At 44.1% G+C, this 7997-nt stretch overlaps 1 protein-coding gene across 1 annotated transcript in view; it reads right to left on the reverse strand.

The window, feature by feature from the left end:
* Ccbe1 (collagen and calcium binding EGF domains 1) overlaps nucleotides 1-7997 on the reverse strand; it is a 254015-nt gene that overhangs the window by 55414 nt on the left and 190604 nt on the right. The window lies entirely within an intron of this gene.

Here is a 7997-nt window from a genome sequence, read left to right on the forward strand (position 1 = left end):
CTCACCATCTACCTCCCAGACCCCATCCAAATGCCATCTGACTCAACCAATCTGATCTGGACTACCTTCCATCCATAATTTTATAAACACTTGCTTATCCTTCATCTGGATTGCTCCTTTCCACACCACTTTTGGAGTCCTTCCTCCCAGCCTATGTGTTCCTTCCATGCTAACCTATCCTTGCTGTGTAAAATTCCCTAAGACATTATTTCTGATTGGTTAATAATAAAAGGCCTGTACTTGGGCAGAGTGGAAGAAGGTAGGTGTGTATGAACAGTAACCAGATCATGAGGGCCAATAATTAACATTAAGATACCACCAGACCAACCCCCCAACAAATTGAAGATGGAAGAGAGAAATGAGAATGAAGATCAACTACCTGATTTTTAGGTTAGTGTTTCCAGTGGGTTCTCAGGTAAGAGAGCCTCCCAGTATTGGTAGCTGACACAGAGGGATGGGGTGAGGGACAAATCCTGGGGTCTGATCTTAGGATTTGAGGATTCCCTAGGGAATGGAGGCAGAGGGGGAAGATAGGCTTGTTCAAACGGTCTGCTATGTGGCTAGGAATGACTGGGCAATTGGAGATATAAGACAGAGAAGAGAGTGAATATCACCAAGCTGATTTCCAGGCAGGCATGGCCAGCAGGTTTCCAGCAGGTTTATGGGCACCTGTTGGTATTGGCGATTGACCTTTCTCCCACTTCTTAAAGGCAGACATATTTCTTTATCAAAAACCAAGATGGAGTGGGAGAAAGAAACTTCTGATTTAATTTGGACAGTAGAGTACAATTTCAGAGGTGGTTACAACAGAGAAACAGCCTCACCTTTCCATAGAATCTCAGCAAGGCTTACGAGGATTCTGCCAGCTATTGAAAACTGAGGCGAGAAGACAGGCAAGATGACCTGAGAATGTTCTGAGAAGTTTTATTTTTGTTCCCTTCCAAGCTCCAGGCAGTCCACTGAGTATCCTTTGCCTACTACCGTGAGAACTATATTCACTTTGGAAAATTGTTGCAAGAAGTTCAAGACTCTGGAACAGTAAACTGGAGAGCCTGGTGGAAACTCCCATCATTAGGCAATACTGTCCAGGCTGAGGATTTCCAAGTGTTAAGGAATGCCTTCAGTCTACAATTCCCTTTCCGGGTGATGGCCATACTGAAATGGGTTCTAACGGCAACAGACAAAGGACTTCTTCACAGTTCCTCTGTCCTAAATGAGGACAGCTGAGCCTTAAAACAAAACAAAGCAATCAAAAAACCAAAGCAAAAACAAAACAAAAACCTAAAACACACACAAAAGCCCAAAACACAAGAGTTTGCAAAATTTATGCTCTTTGTGCTAACCAGGCTGTTGTTCGCTTGAGAAGGAAGCATCTAAATGACCTCCTGCCAGGGAGTGCACAGATGAGGGTCCCTGGGGGCTCATTTTGAAGGGCTCAGTGTTTTAAAGTGGGTCAGACTATCTCTGTAAAGTTCCTTGCAGGGAGGAATGTTTTTCTTTTCCCTTTTAACCTCTTCCTTCTGTTGAAATCTTTACTGCGGTCTGCCTAACTTCATGCAGGCTACTACAATCCTTTTCACAGCAAAGCCGTGAGAACAGAAGCAAATAAAATGATTCACTTCCCATCTGGGCATATTTGGTTCTGCCTTTTTATAGGATTTAACCAGAGAGTGCCGGTCCCAAGCCAATGTCATAGTCTGGTGTTTCATACTGCAATTGTTAAAGTATAAAACCAGAACAAAAAAACCAAGAAACACCTCAACCTACCTATCTGCTTATTTACATTGTCAAGCTTGTTATTACCGAGTCTTGACTGCAAAACTACAAGAATCATAATGAATTGGCTGGTATGAGCACAACTACTTACGTTCAAGATCAAATGAGGACAGCGCTACAGTGGTTTCTAACAAAAGTGAACACGGTTATCACATGTCCTAATGACCCCTCTTCAAAAGAAGAGGAAGCATTTGCCCGAACAGATGTTGCACACCAGTGCTCACAGCACTAGTCACAATGTCCCCAAATTGAGAACCCCACTGATAAAAAAAAAAAAATAAACAATCCCACGTACACATACAGAGAGACAGACAGAGACACACAGAGAGAAAGACACACAGAAAGATCGGGGTGGGGAGTCAATACCCACTCAGTCTTAATGGATGTATCTCAGCATACAACAACACAGATAAGCCTTGAAGAGACTATCCTAAGGGAAAGGGAAGACAGACCTTGATTCCACTCAACCAGCGAGCTCAGAGTAGCTCAGTTCTACTCTGCCCCCTTTCTGCAGTGATGGAAACCCAAATCTCAGCCGGGCTGGTAAGTTCTCACTGGGAAGCCCTGTTTTCCAGCCCCTCTTCCTGCTTGGGATGATCTTGTGACTTTCACTTGGGCAATAGAATGCTGAAGGTCATAAGAATTTCTGATCTTCAGGGCATATCCTCAAGTGGCAAGGTACATCTTTGCGCTCTCTTCCCTTCTCACCTTCCCATGCCGTGGGTGAGGGGTAACTGTGGTAGAATGGGAAGTCAGGACTCGCTGCCATAGCTAATCTTGTCAGCTTGACAGGACTTAGAGCCATCTCTGAGACAAGCCCCTGAGCCTGCATGTGATCACATCTCCAGGAGGGGTAACCAGGTGAGAAGATGGCCTCTGCCCGTGGGTGGCTGCTCTACAGGGTGTGGTCCTAGGCTGAGAGAAAAGGATATTTCTGCGCACAAATCTCTGCTTCCTGGCTCTGGACAAAATGTGGCCAGCTACCTCATGCTCCTGCCACCACAGCTTCCTTGCCAGGATGTACTGTGCCCTCAAAGTAGGAGCCTGATGTTGTCAGATATCTTATTACAGCAATGAAAGTATGAACGAATGCATTGGGTGAGGGCGTGAACCAACACCCAGGGAAGCTGAGTCCAGGATACTGCAGTCACCCAGACAGCCAAGGACACCTGACAGTGTTGTGCAAGAGACAAAACAAAACAAAACAAAACAAAAACCCATCTTTTTAAAGTTATTATTTTTGGTTTTGGTTACTGGAACAGAACACACATTCAAAGCCAAAATGACAGAACAAATTGGGTCCACGGGAGAAAGGCTACTGAAGTGCAAGGCTGGTAAGCAGAAAGGGGCCCAAAGAGCATGTAGCCTTTATTTTGCTCCAGAAACAAATTGCAGGGGCCTTTGAACCTTACAAATTGCTGGTCCTTGAACTGCCAATGTCTGAAGCTTTCCTTGTAAAGTGTCCAAAAGCTGAGGTTGCTATGCCATGGCAGGGCTGTGCTGTTTCCTCTCCTCATACAATGGGTTGAGTTCTCTTGGCACCCAGCCCCCAGCCCCCTTTTATTTTTTTATATTTTGCCATGTAAATGGGACATTTCCGCTGAGTTCGGAGTCCAAGAATGTGCAGTCACAATTTGCTGATTCAAGTTGCTGCCCACAAGTTGGTCACTTGGGAATTAAATGAGGAAGGCTAAGTGTGTGGCTTACAATGCAAAGACAGAGGAATAGCATAGAGGCTTTTTTTTTTTGGGTAGGTTAGGAAACTGTGACATGCCATTTCCTACCTCACATATACATACGAGCCTGAAGGAAAATGAAGTACATCTGATACTAGTTCAGGTCTAAGTCACTGGAGGGAGAATTGCAACTCACAGCAGGTCTTCTTTCAAATCACACACACACATGGGGGCACACATCTATTTAATTTAAACTCTGAACTTTATAATCAACAACTTAATAGCAGAGCTAAAAGTTGAAGAGTGGGTGCAGTTAAGCTGCTCTTCCAGAAGTCCTGGGCTCAGTTCTCCAGAACCCACACGGATGCTCACAAAGGTCAATAAACTGCACTTCCAAGGGATCCGATGTCCTCTTTGTCCTCCTTGAGCACTGTATATACATCTATACAGACACACATTCAACCACTCACACAAACACACACACACACACACTCACACACTCACACACACTCACACACACACACATACACACACACACACACTCACACACACACACACTCACACACACACACACTCACACACACACTCACACACACACACACTCACACACACTCACACACACAAACACTCACACACACTCACACACACACATACACACACACACACACACACACACATATACACACCATTTTTTTTCAAAATTTCTTTTTAAAAATTGAAGAGTATTTAAAAACCCAAAATGTTCAATTTGACTTAACTCAACCATCACTTAATTGAGACCTTGCTCTATGGCAAGCTATGGGTTTTCCTCGGATTATCTAATTCTCACAACCCTTCCTTACAGTTGAGAAAACAGAGGCCTATAGCCCCTATCACTAGCTGAGCTGGGACAAGAACGAAGGATGCTGGAAACCAGAGGCCACCCCTACCATGAGCTAGTGGCACAGGAATTGGCCCTCAGTGACAATCCATGGGAGAAATACACGGGTGGCTAGGGACAAGAGCAGACAGAAACAAAAACATCACAGCAGTCAGCACACAGGGAAGATCATTCACTCCATTTCAGAAGACAGAGGAACACAGTCAGTGCGGCTGCGCAGAATGGCATGGCAGAATACATGGCAGAGGCGTCGTCTGTAGAAGCCTCCTTAGAGGAGTTGTATCTGGTAGACAGGGTAACACATGAGGACCAACTTCACTACTAGCTTGCTTGAAGCCAGCGGTCTCTCAGCCAGGAATCTCAGCTTCCCTTCAGGCAATGGTTCCCTCTATCCCTTGTCCAGTAATTAATTAACACAGCCTCGGGGTATATTCCAAACCTGAATCTATTTAATACGAAGGTCATGAGAGCCACAGTTCGTGACTAGAGGTTACCCAAAATGAATATAGACAGAACCATTTCAAAAGCCAACTGAAACATTCCAGTCTAGAGGTGGAGGGGGCAAAAAGACAGTGAGGACTGAAAAATGAAGATGGGCTCTAGAATGTTTTATAGGCACCCAAGACTTCAGAACAGGCTAGAGTAGGGAAGGGAGCCAGGGAAGCCATTCCTGGGGACAGGTACCTGTACTTGCAGCCACTTGGGAAGCTGATGCAAAATGTCAAACTGGAAAACTTAGTGAAACTCTGTCTCAAGATGCAAAAACAACCTGGTGCACTGGTGGAGTCTTTTGGTCATGGTTTTCAGTCACAGAAATCGTAAGCAAACCAGGACAATGACCTTCTCGAGAATGCTTTATTATGGGGATATGCTCGCCACCACTACTGCTTACCTGTGTGAACTCTAAGAAGGCAGAGATCCCAGTGTCTGAATGATCACAGAGGCCCAGTCTGTTTTTACCGATTTAAAGTTGGCTAGACGTTCTTTCTTCTGGAAAGAACCTTAGATACTATTTATAAAAAGAAACTTCATGGCTCTCTTTCCTTTTCCTTTGTTCCCCCACCCCCTTTTTATCTCTTCACATCTCCTGTGGGCTCTCACTTTTCTTTCCTTCCTCCTTTTCTGTATTACAGAGAAGAAAAGGAATTGGGGACTGGCAGAGGTAAAGGACTGACTCAAAATTGCCTGGCGCATGGTATGGCCTCAGTAATGCTCCTTGTAGGAAATAACGACAGATGGATTGCTTCTACCGTCTTCTTCCCCATGGGGATAAAAGCTTTCCACTTTATCTGGAGTGAATACCATTCCCTCTGCTGTTTCCGATGAAGAATTGGAGCTGACAGTGTTCAGGCAAGCTGTCCAATCTTACTTACAGTGATGCAGCTGGACCCAGAATCTAGGGCTGTTTGGCGACTTTGCTATTTAATCTGGGCTACAAAGCCACCCAGGACCTTTATGCTGTTCTGATACAACTTCTATTCTTAGGAACCTTTACTGGATCAAGTACATCAACGAGTAAAGAGTATGGAGATGTTGTGTGACGTCATGGCTATTAGGTAACTTTTAAGACGAGCTGGGCCAGCAGTCGCTATCGATCAAAGTGGGGCTCATTGGGATCTATCGCCTACAGTTGAACAGTGAGTACAACTAGGTAATAGCTGACAGCAGATTATGAGAGGTGGAAAGGCACAGTGTCCAGTCATGTACAAACCAGTGAGCCCACCAGTCTACACTGGATAGCTTGAAGCCCACAGCCAGCCAGCCCTGGTTAAATGCAGTGAGACCAAATACAAAAAGTCATGAATGTTGAAAGTGATTTATAGGAAAGAAGTAAGAGAGGGCAGAGAGGGTGTGGGGTGATCAAGATGTATTATATACATGTATGAAATTATCAAAGAAACAAATTTTTTAATAAGAAAAAAGTGGATTCTTTTTGAAGTCTCCAAGGACACACACACACACACACACACACACACACACACACACACGGAGTGTGAGAAAGAGGGAGGAGGGAGAGAGATTAAACAGTACAACCAATAACTGAATGTTGGCCTTAGACAAGCCACTGACAGATACCTCAGATAAATCCAGGGATCATACAGTAAAAAGATCCTATACTGTTGACCACATTATAAACATTTATCAACAGAAGCTTTAAAACAGGGGTTCTCAACCTCCCTGATGCTCCGAACCTTTAATATGGTTCCTCATGTTGGTTGTGGTGACCCCCAACCATTTTCATTGCTGCTTCATGACTGTAATTTTGCTACTGTTATGAATCGTAATGTAAATATCTGTGTTTTCTGATGGTCTTAGGTGACCACTGTGAAAGGGTCACTCGACCCCCTCAAAAATGTTGTAACCCACAAGTTGAGAACTGCTATTAAAAAAAAATCAGAACATACCCAAGATGCCAAAAACACACTCAATCCAAAAATTTCCAAATGATAGGGCCTGCTGATGTCTTTGTGACATGCACAGCACTGCCTGTGATAGGCAGTTCTAGAGGTAGAGCCCAGCTCAGGCTGTGGAAAAGGGTCCTGAGTGGGCAGAGTGAACTAATGTCCCAAATGAAGGGGTAGGGAGAGAAGAAACCCGGTGCAGCCACGCTTAGGACTGCCTAGCTTCTCATAGTTCTCCTGGCATCCTAACCCAGACTCTCTTCACACTTGCCATTCATGGCTATCCCTGTTACTTGCTTGTTTCACTCTTTTCCCACTATCCTAGCAACACATAAAAGACCCCATTTGGAGAAATAACTGTAAAAGGTCTTTCAACTTGGGGATTTATTCCAGGCGGCTTTTGTGAGTTATGTTTTGTCAAAAGCTAGTGTTTTTAAAATCATGAACTCAGAGTCTTCCTAAGCTTCAGTTCTACTAAGACCGGTTAAGTGTTTTACAGCATTAGTGAATTATTTATTTGTGTCCCCGAGAAAGCCTTGGAACCCAGGTTCAAACAATATCCTATCTGTACCAAGCAGAGCCAAGCAAGGGGAAGAGTCAGAAAACGTGTTTCAGAAACGTGAGTTTGCTTTAAGTAATGCAGAAATTCTTTCATCCCTAGCAACTTCCATGCATGGCTCACTGGCAATGCCATGTCCATCTTCTGTTTGACGTTCCTGGTGGTTGTCTCCAGCTAAAGTAATGCTCCCAGGGGCTCAAGGGAAAATGAGTACTAACCTTGATAAACAATGTAGTTCCTTCATAGCGCTGGCCAGTTTTGTATTAGTAACTGTCTTGCCTCCCCCAGATATTTGAAATGTTTTTCCATCTGGTTTTCTTGGGAATTCTATGGCCAAGTGACTCTTAAACTTGGCAAGAACAGTGTTGCTTCCCTAACCTAAGTATGGCATTTATGACAAAGAGCAAATGGTGCCGTGTGATTCAAAGACACGTGGAACCGTGGAAATTGACCATGTATGGACTCAATATTGTTCACTCATGCATTCTAAACTCTGCCAGCAAGCCCTCTAACAGAAGGCTTGTTCGTTATTAAATTCTAAGAAGCAGTCAAAGCAAGAGTCAATGAGGAGAAAAAGACATTAGAAGAGCCAAAACTTTACATTATCAGCCATTAGGATTGCATTCAACTAGGAGGCATAACCTTATGCATGGAACCCCAGGCACTAGAGTAAAATAAAGAATCCCAGCTAATGAGGTTCTCAG

This window comes from Psammomys obesus, unplaced genomic scaffold, assembly GCF_907164565.1.
Source record: "Psammomys obesus unplaced genomic scaffold, mPsaObe1.curated_primary_1811, whole genome shotgun sequence".
NCBI classification, from domain to species: Eukaryota; Metazoa; Chordata; class Mammalia; order Rodentia; family Muridae; genus Psammomys; species Psammomys obesus.